Consider the following 8,511-nt stretch of genomic DNA (forward strand, 5'->3'; position numbering starts at 1 on the left):
GAGTGTACGCTGATCACTAATGAGTACGTTAGGTGAGGTTTGGGTTTAGGTGTTTAGAATGCTGCTGTGGCTGACATGATTCAGGTCTGGTTGCTTACACACACACACACACACACACACACACACACACACACACACACACACACACACACACATAGAGGAGGATAGTATTTCCCATCCGGAATGATAGGAGGGAGGGATCTGGTCAGTCAGCTTCTGGTTTGGTGAGTTCTAGGAGCAGGCAGTGTGTACACCAAACACAGATTGACACAGAAGGAGACGGTTGGTAGAAAGATAGAGAATGTTTCTTTTGGTTTTTTTCCTCTCTGATATGAAAAGACTAAACCTCGAGACGTAATACTGCGGGAGAGGAGGTATTTGTCAGGACGGAGAGGAGCGCCTCAACATCATGCAACCTTGATTTGAGGGACACGTCAGCCGCGCTTGTACTGTAAGGAAACAGGTTTTGGTGTTTGTTTTGGGGAGGAGAAGGCATTTTCTGGGATCATTAGCGTGCTGATGTGTGTTCAGAACTTTATCCTCTCTTTTCTTCTGCTCTCCCCTCACCTCTCCCCCTCCACGCTTCTGAGGAATGTGGGGCTTATGTCAGTGAGAGTCAGGTACAGACTCACTAATTACCACTGCCATTCCTCCCTCCCTCTGTGTCTAGCTCTTTCCTTCAATACTGCCACCTTCAACACTGTCTCTCTCTCCCTTTCCCTTCTCTCCTCCGCTGTGAGACCTTGTGAGCTCCCCTCCTCTCTCCCTCTCCTCTTGTCTCCTGCTGTTGCGTCTCCAAGACTGTCTTGACTGGTGCAGAGGACAGGACAGAGAGGATCTGAGTCAGAATCCTGAAAAAACACCCAGAAAGGAGAACAGAAACTCTGACTTGCCCTCTCTCTCACTGTGTTTTGTCAGATGAGTCTCAGATCTGCTCTGACTTTGCTTCGGTGGATCTGTCACTGAAGACCGGAGACGTCTGGACAAGCGAACAAGAGGTCCAAGAGGTCGGACACAACTTACTAGGCGGTGCAACGCAGGAGAAGACTAGGAAAAGAAGATGAGAAAGTGACAGCCTGGAACTTTTCCTTCTGAATTGTGGTAGAAGAGCTACTAACAACACAGTGACTACACCTCCCATCATCCTACAGGGTAGCTGGAGACTGTCAGGTGTGTCTTTCTTTTCTTCATGTCTTTTTCTCATGTTAATAGTTCTGTAAGGCCATTGTTTTGGGGTTTGGTGTTTTCTCACCTGGAGACACGCACACACACACGCACACGCACGCACACACACACACACACACACACACACACACACACACACACACACACACACACACACACACGCACAGTGGGCATCTGAAAAGGACATTTCTTCAGCTGGGACTGCTATAACCTTCACTACAAGGTTATGGGACAGGGGACTCAATGTTTATTTGTATTGTATGGTGTGTGCATGTGTGTGTGTGTGTGTGTGTGCGTGCACGTGCGTGCATGCGTGCATGCGTGTGTGTGTGTGTGTGTGCGTGTGTGCCTGATCATTTGCTGTCCTGACGGGTTGTCATGTGTGTGTCTTTCAGGAACTGGTTGAGCAGGGCACTAGTTAGCCTCAGGTATCCTGTTGAACTTGCACGTGTGCCTCTCCATGACGTATTATATTATATACTGTACATTTGTTTTATACACAGTTACAGTATTTACGTGTCATCTTAAGTCCATCTGATCTTTCAAAGAGCGGACTTGCAAGCTGTCATTTGGGAAAGTGGAAAGTTTTGAAAATGTTCACCGAAAAATCACATTAGGATCTCTTTCATTAGCTGTTAAATTCTTGCTTTACTTCTCAAATAATATGGACTGTAAAAAAAAAAAGGGGAAATTCAAAACTAAGAATAGGACAACATTTCAATACTAATTTTTAATTTACAAAAAGATTGATTTATGGGTGAAACAATTAGCTTTCATTACTAACTTTCCATTGTTGGACACCTGCAAACACACCCCTGTCATTAATGTTCTGCTCACACGGAAATGTTTCTACTCAGAGTCCCACTTTCACATAGCAACATTTTCTTCACCGTCCCCGTATGCAGATTTGCACAAATGGCGCATGCATTCCAATGCAGTGATTCTCAGCACACCCTTTTAAAATCAACACTACAGAATAAGATTACAAAGCCGGTTCAGAAAAATCAAAATTGGAAGAGTAGTAGTAGACTCAGCTGACTCTTCAGCACGATCCAACATTGCCTCTTTGTTGTTGCTCTGCTTATCATTTACTGTCATGTCCATGTGTGAGTAAAGGTGGATCATTTCTTGGTATGGGTAAAGTGTTGGCAGCATGTTGTCGTGATTCCAGGTTTCGCGTGACGTCCGTTTCCTTGGATGAGGTTTTCAATGGTTTGTGTTTCCAAAACTCAGAATGTCGCCTAAAATGCATCAAAAGTGGACCGCTTTGGGTAAGAATAAAAATAAAAAAGAAACTAAAACTTGGTGTTTCCTAAATTTTAGGGTGTGTGGAAGGTGTTGCAAGTGTTGAAGCACTGGTCAGACCTGATAAGGTGATGACAAAACCGTTTTAACAGCTTCATACTGAAACAAAACCAAAAATAGACGTTAGTCTGCCTGTCTTAGTGCCTCTCTACCTGTCTGTCTCTCACACAAGTGGTGGTGGCTTGATGGCTCATTGCAACAACAACACAAAAAAAAGTTGAAGAGGTGAACAATTTTTCAGAATGATACTCATCTCTCAACCCACTGTTTCACATTCCGTGACTGCGAAAAAGGACAAAGAGTTTTCTAAAGACAGGAATTTATATGTAGATTTGTTCCTTTGTATGACCTTAGCAAAGACAGACAACAGTGGAGAAACAAGGAAAACAGGAATAAAAACAGAATATATATATTTTATTTTTTTTAATATGTGATGAGAAAATATTGTTCAGAAGTTGTAGGAAGAGAAACATTGTTAATTATAAAATGCTAACATGCAAATTTATGATCATGTCACATGACTGCCTTATGATCATTTCATCCTTGCAATAGGGAAGTGTGTAGGAGACAAAGCCGCCGGCACTGAGTCAGAAACCTAAAGCTGTAGAGTAAAGAACCAAATGCAGCCGACAGACGCAGAGAGACGAACCTGTTAGCACTATTGTGTTGTTTATGAGACACCTGTAACTAGATCTGATCGCCCCGTCTCTCCTCTCTCCTCTCTTTCTGTTTGTCACAAACACACATACCTGGAAAGCACAATGGTCACATTCTTCCCCTCTATCAACCCCCCCTTCCTTCACCTCCCTCTGGAGCTCTGATCAGGACAAACTCTTGACCAGCAGCACAGCGAGGGGGGGGGAGCAGAAATTAGTTTAGAACAGAGTTTCATGTCATGAAAACTGTTTTTAGTATTTATATTTTATTTACGCATGCAAAAATTAGGAAGTAGGGAAAGAAGAATTGAACTTTATTCATCCTTCATAGGGGAATAATTTTTTAAAAAATCAAGAGAACCTGTCTGTGAAGTGGGGGTGGGTGGACTGGGATCTCAGATGAACCACTATGTAACATCATGAGTAAAATGACACTGAAATAACCCCAACACGGCAAAACCACGAGGCACAAACACTGCTGTGTGATACATCACACCTCTACAAAAATTAACATGATCTATTCAGTGTAGACTATCAAAGATGGAGCCCAGAACTGTTCTTTAGAACAGATCTTCAGTGACTCAACTGTCTCCTATTCACAATCAGGTTCATTCAGAACTTCCCTAAAGAACTACTCAGCAGATTGATTCATGTGAAGCCGCTCCTACCAGTGACCATCATTAGCATATCAGGGCTTCGTGGTGGCTTTTGATGGTCTTATTGACACGCCCTGGCTCTCCCATTGTTGTGGCAGCCAGAGAGTAGAGTAGAGTAGAGTAGAGTAGAGTAGAGTAGAGTTGTATAGAACTTTATTGATCCCTTAGGGAGGTTCCGTCAGGTAAATTTACTTGTCCGTCACACACAGCACAGTGAGTACAAAAAAAACACAAAGAAAGTAGCACCAGCACATAGAAAGTAGTACCAACACCAAATAGAAAGAGTAATAGATAACCCACCAACAGTACAACAATAGAAAGGCAGGACTTGAATGCAGTGGGATGACCACGAAGCGGAGGAAGAAGGGCCTTCACAGACTTTGTGACTCATGATGTCACACTACTTCCTTCAGCGTCCACAAATAGGAAAGCTGCTCTGATTTCTAACAGAAATCTTTTGCTCCCATTTGACAAAGACTTCCCATGATTCCACTACGTCCCTCCTCCTGGTGATTGACTGGTCAGCTCTGATTGGTTAGAGTCTATCAACACAGTCAGCTCTTCCCCAGGTGGTGATTATCAGTATCGTTATAGTCCACGTCCACACAGGAAACAACGTACACCTCATTACGGATTTTTAGTAGGTGGTCACGTGACACCATACGTGCATTCTATTGGCTGACGGCATCAGGCAATGTGCTGGGTTCTGTGAGTCTTGGACTTCCGTGACACAAAAGTGTTTTAAACAGTTTATCAGAGTGTTTTAAAGGTAATACAGATAGAAGGTGGTTTAATATCAGTATAGGGGGGGGTTCAGAAATGTTTAAATTACCGTAAACAATAAGATGAATAGTTCGTAGCCCTATCGCAGTATTCATTAATAGTTCCTGGAACACATGAACTGCACTGTATTTCAAACTTAAAGTACTGTATGTAGTCAGAAACTTAGAAAAACATGGAAAGACAACACAGATAGAAGACCGACACAGAAAATTTAAAAAAACACCAAGTGTGCTTTTCATCCAGATTGTTTTTCTAAACTGACTGATGTAGTTTTTTTATGTTGTCATTTTATGTTGGTTTAATTATAATGCTGTAAATCTTTCTGTCATATTCACTGAACACAATAGATCCTTGTTAGGTAAATCATCATTATCACAAAAACAAGCAAAAAAAAAGAAGCTTTTTGGAGTGTTTATTCAGCTGCATGTAGTATTAATATTGAGCCCACAGCTTAACACTTCATGTTATTTAGTAATCAGAATCCCTTTCACTTCCATTGTACCAGGGGAGAAGCACATGTCTCAGAGTGGATAGATATTAGTTGACCAAAGTTCTCCAATGTTCTCCAAGCAGCAGTGATAAATTGTGCAATTGTCTCTCTTGTGAGAATGTGGAGGGACCGTTCCACGCTGAATGTGTAAACAGGTGACATCCACTCACTGTGAAGGCTGGATCAACACTCATCCAGACCCCCCCCTTCTGCTGTTCAACCTTTGACCTAACTGTAACCCCTCTTGTCCACCCCCCCTGTGTGGAAAACTGCTGAACCCTCCATCCGCTCTCCTCGTGTCCCGCTCGCCTCTCTCCTTCACCCGTTCTCTCCTTTGACAGTCTCGTTCCGCTTCCTTTAAAAAACTGCATTTATACTTAAAATGTATACTTTGCATATTATTCTTTATACTTACATTTAACTGATCCAACCCGATCATTTTATTCACACAAAAGTGGTGAATAAGGATAAATCTGCAACATTTTTTCACAGAACCACATATTTTCATTTGTCACGAGTTTTTACGGATCAATTTATGTTCAATGTTGACAACAGGAACAATTCTAATTAAAAATTGTTTTGAGGGTTCTGATTGGCTCAAAATAGACGTGAAAATATGTGAACCTGCCCTTAGAACAGAACGTCCAATTGACTATTTCGAATAGGATCTTCTCTGCATACCTGCTGCTACACACAATGGGCTAGTTGTCTGAACAGTGGGGCAATGAGAGTGTATGTGTGTGTGTGTGTGTGTGTGTGTGTGTGTGTGTGTGTGTGTGTGTGTGTGTGTGTGTGTGTGTGTGTGTGTGTGTGTGTGTGTGTGTGTGTGTGCAGCGGGTGATTTGATTCTGGAATGGAAGGCAACCAAATGCATGGGGTGTTGAGAGGTGAGTGGAAGTGAGTAGGTTTGGAGGAATGAAACTACCGGTGCAACGCTTCATCTTGTGATAACAGCCAACACACACACACACACACACACACACACACACACACACACACACACACACACACACACACACACACACACACCCTCCCTCTTCTCTCTCTTACCTATTCACTGTGGTCTTCAGCACAGCAATGAGTTTGGAATCAGGTGAACAAGTTAAGTTCAGTACAGTATTTTCCGCACTATAAGGCGCACTGGATTATAAGACGCACCTTCAATGAATGGTCTTTTTTTTTTTTAAATTTCATACATAAAGTACACTGGATTATAAAGTGCACTGGATTATAAAACGCCTCTGAGAACTCATCTTCAATGAATGATCTATTTTTAAACTTTTCTCATTATTTATATATTCTGATCAGAAAACTGCTGTTCCCACTGAGTAAAACCTTTTAGTCATGACTGTGTGCTTAGGGATCTGTATTTAGTTGAGCCAAAATGGAATCACTCCACATTCTCATTCAGATTTTTCTCTGCCTGTTTCACATCCACTCTCACTCTTGTGATCTGCGTGTGCACCAGGGAAATATGTCTCCCCAGGAGAACAGAACGCCAGAGGATGCCCATGGGTGACATGTAAATTACTAAGACAAAATCTTATGATCTCTTTTGAGCCGTCTATATTATTATTACTTTTTTGGTTTTTTTTTTTTTTACAGATATTGTATTCTTAGTCATCATTCTGCCATTTAATAATGATGAACTACATGTAAACACTAAATTCCTTCTACTTAAAACAACACATGCTTTGTACATCCCAGACTTTCGTGGTGTTCTCAGCGTCTGGTTTAATTCAGGTACATTTTGCCCACATTTCATATGATGTGTTTTTAGAAGCGTGTTCCTGTTTGCGTGAATCTCCCTTGGATGTTGTTTTAAAAATCAAATCAATCTTTCTCTCTCTTTCTATGTGTGTGTCTGTGTGTGTCTGTGTTCGTGTGTGTGTGTGTGTTGGCACGACCGATTACCGCTAAGACTAAGCGAACAAAACCTAATCTGTTGTATTGTGCTTGGTCAGGTAATAGTCATGATACTGTGCGCTGGGAGAGGAGATGGTCACGCATGATGACATTACATGACATTGTCGGTCAAATAATTATTGGCTTCACTGTGGTTCGAAGTCATGAGAATGACTCTGCGTCTTGTTGTTGTGCATTTATTTCTGTTCTTTTTTAACACGTCTCCCCTCTCCCTCTCTCTCCCTCCCTCTCTCTCTCTCCCTCTCTTTCCTTGTCTCCTTGACCTTGGCAATGATTGTAACACCTAAACACACAGTGCCCTTGGCCCGCCATTGGCTAGTGACAAGCCACATGGCCCAAGTGTCAGCTGACCAAATTCTCAGCAAAAGGGGAAGAAAAATGTGGGACTTCTATATGGGATACTATGTGTGTCTATGTGTGTGTGTGTGTGTTGTCTATCTATTAAGTTACTGTTAATTATACAGACATTCTAGTATTGGTTGATAGAGGTTGAGCTACCTTAGAATGAGGAAGTCTTTCACAGCGCTGACGGACGTTTCCCTTCTGGCAACTACTGTTGATGTACACTATGTTCTTGGGTAGAGCAGTTTTTTTTATCACCAAACTAGAAGGGAAGCATTCCCACCAGAAAACACACCTGTACAGTCACCTGTGTATTATGTGTGTAGTGTGGTTGTATTATTGAGGAGGGGTGAGGCTTGAGGTTCTGGAACTGTTTGTTCCAAAACCTCACCCTATGTTCCTGCCTCTTCCAGAAGAGGCAGGAACATAGGGTGACCTATAAGAGTGGAGGTAGGAGCACACAGGTAGACTACATCTTGTGTAGATGGTGTAACCTGAAGGAGATCAGTGACTGTAAAGTAGTGGTAGGTGAGAGTGTAGCCAAACAGCATAGGATGGTGGTGTGTAGGATGACTCTGGTGGTGAGGAAGATCAAGAGGACAAAGGCAGAGCAGAGGAAAAAATGGTGGAAGCTGAAAAAGGAAGAGTGTTTCATGACTTTTAGGAAGGAGTTAAGACAGGCTCTGGGTGGTCAGGAGGTGCTTCCAGATGACTGGACAACTACAGCTAATGTGATCAGGGAGACAGGTAGGAGAGTACTTGGTGTGTCATCTGGAAGGAAAGTAGATAAGGAGACTTGGTGGTGGAATGAGGAGGTACAGGAGTGTATACAGAGAAAGAGGGTAGCTAAGAAGAAGAGGGACACTGAGAGGACTGAGGAGAGTAGACAGGAGTACAGGGAGATGCAGCGTAAGGTGAAGGTAGAGGTAGCAAAGGCCAAACAAGAAGCTGATGATGACTTGTATGCTATGTTGGACAGTAAGGAGGGAGAGACTGATCTATACCGGTTGGCAAGACAGAGAGACAGAGATGGGAAGGACGTGCAGCAGGTTAGGGTGATTAAGGATAGGGATGGAAGTCTATTGACAGGTGCCAGTAGTGTGATGGGAAGATGGAAAGAGTACTTTGAAGAGTTGATGAACGTGGAAAATGAGAGAGAACAAAGACT

General features: G+C 42.6%; 1 protein-coding gene across 7 annotated transcripts in view; it reads left to right on the plus strand.

Annotated features, from left to right (window-relative positions):
- Positions 1-270: 270 nt before the first annotated feature.
- Positions 271-8,511, plus strand: part of rbm47 (RNA binding motif protein 47) — a 32,452-nt gene continuing 24,211 nt past the window's right edge. For all 7 annotated transcript variants that reach the window (XM_068321978.1, XM_068321977.1, XM_068321981.1 and 4 more), the window contains exons 1-2: positions 271-451; positions 919-1,170. The gene's annotated coding sequence lies outside the window, so the exon portion shown is untranslated. The remainder of the gene's footprint in view (positions 452-918; positions 1,171-8,511) is intronic.

Source organism: Antennarius striatus, chromosome 8 (assembly GCF_040054535.1).
Source record: "Antennarius striatus isolate MH-2024 chromosome 8, ASM4005453v1, whole genome shotgun sequence".
NCBI lineage: Eukaryota > Metazoa > Chordata > Actinopteri > Lophiiformes > Antennariidae > Antennarius > Antennarius striatus.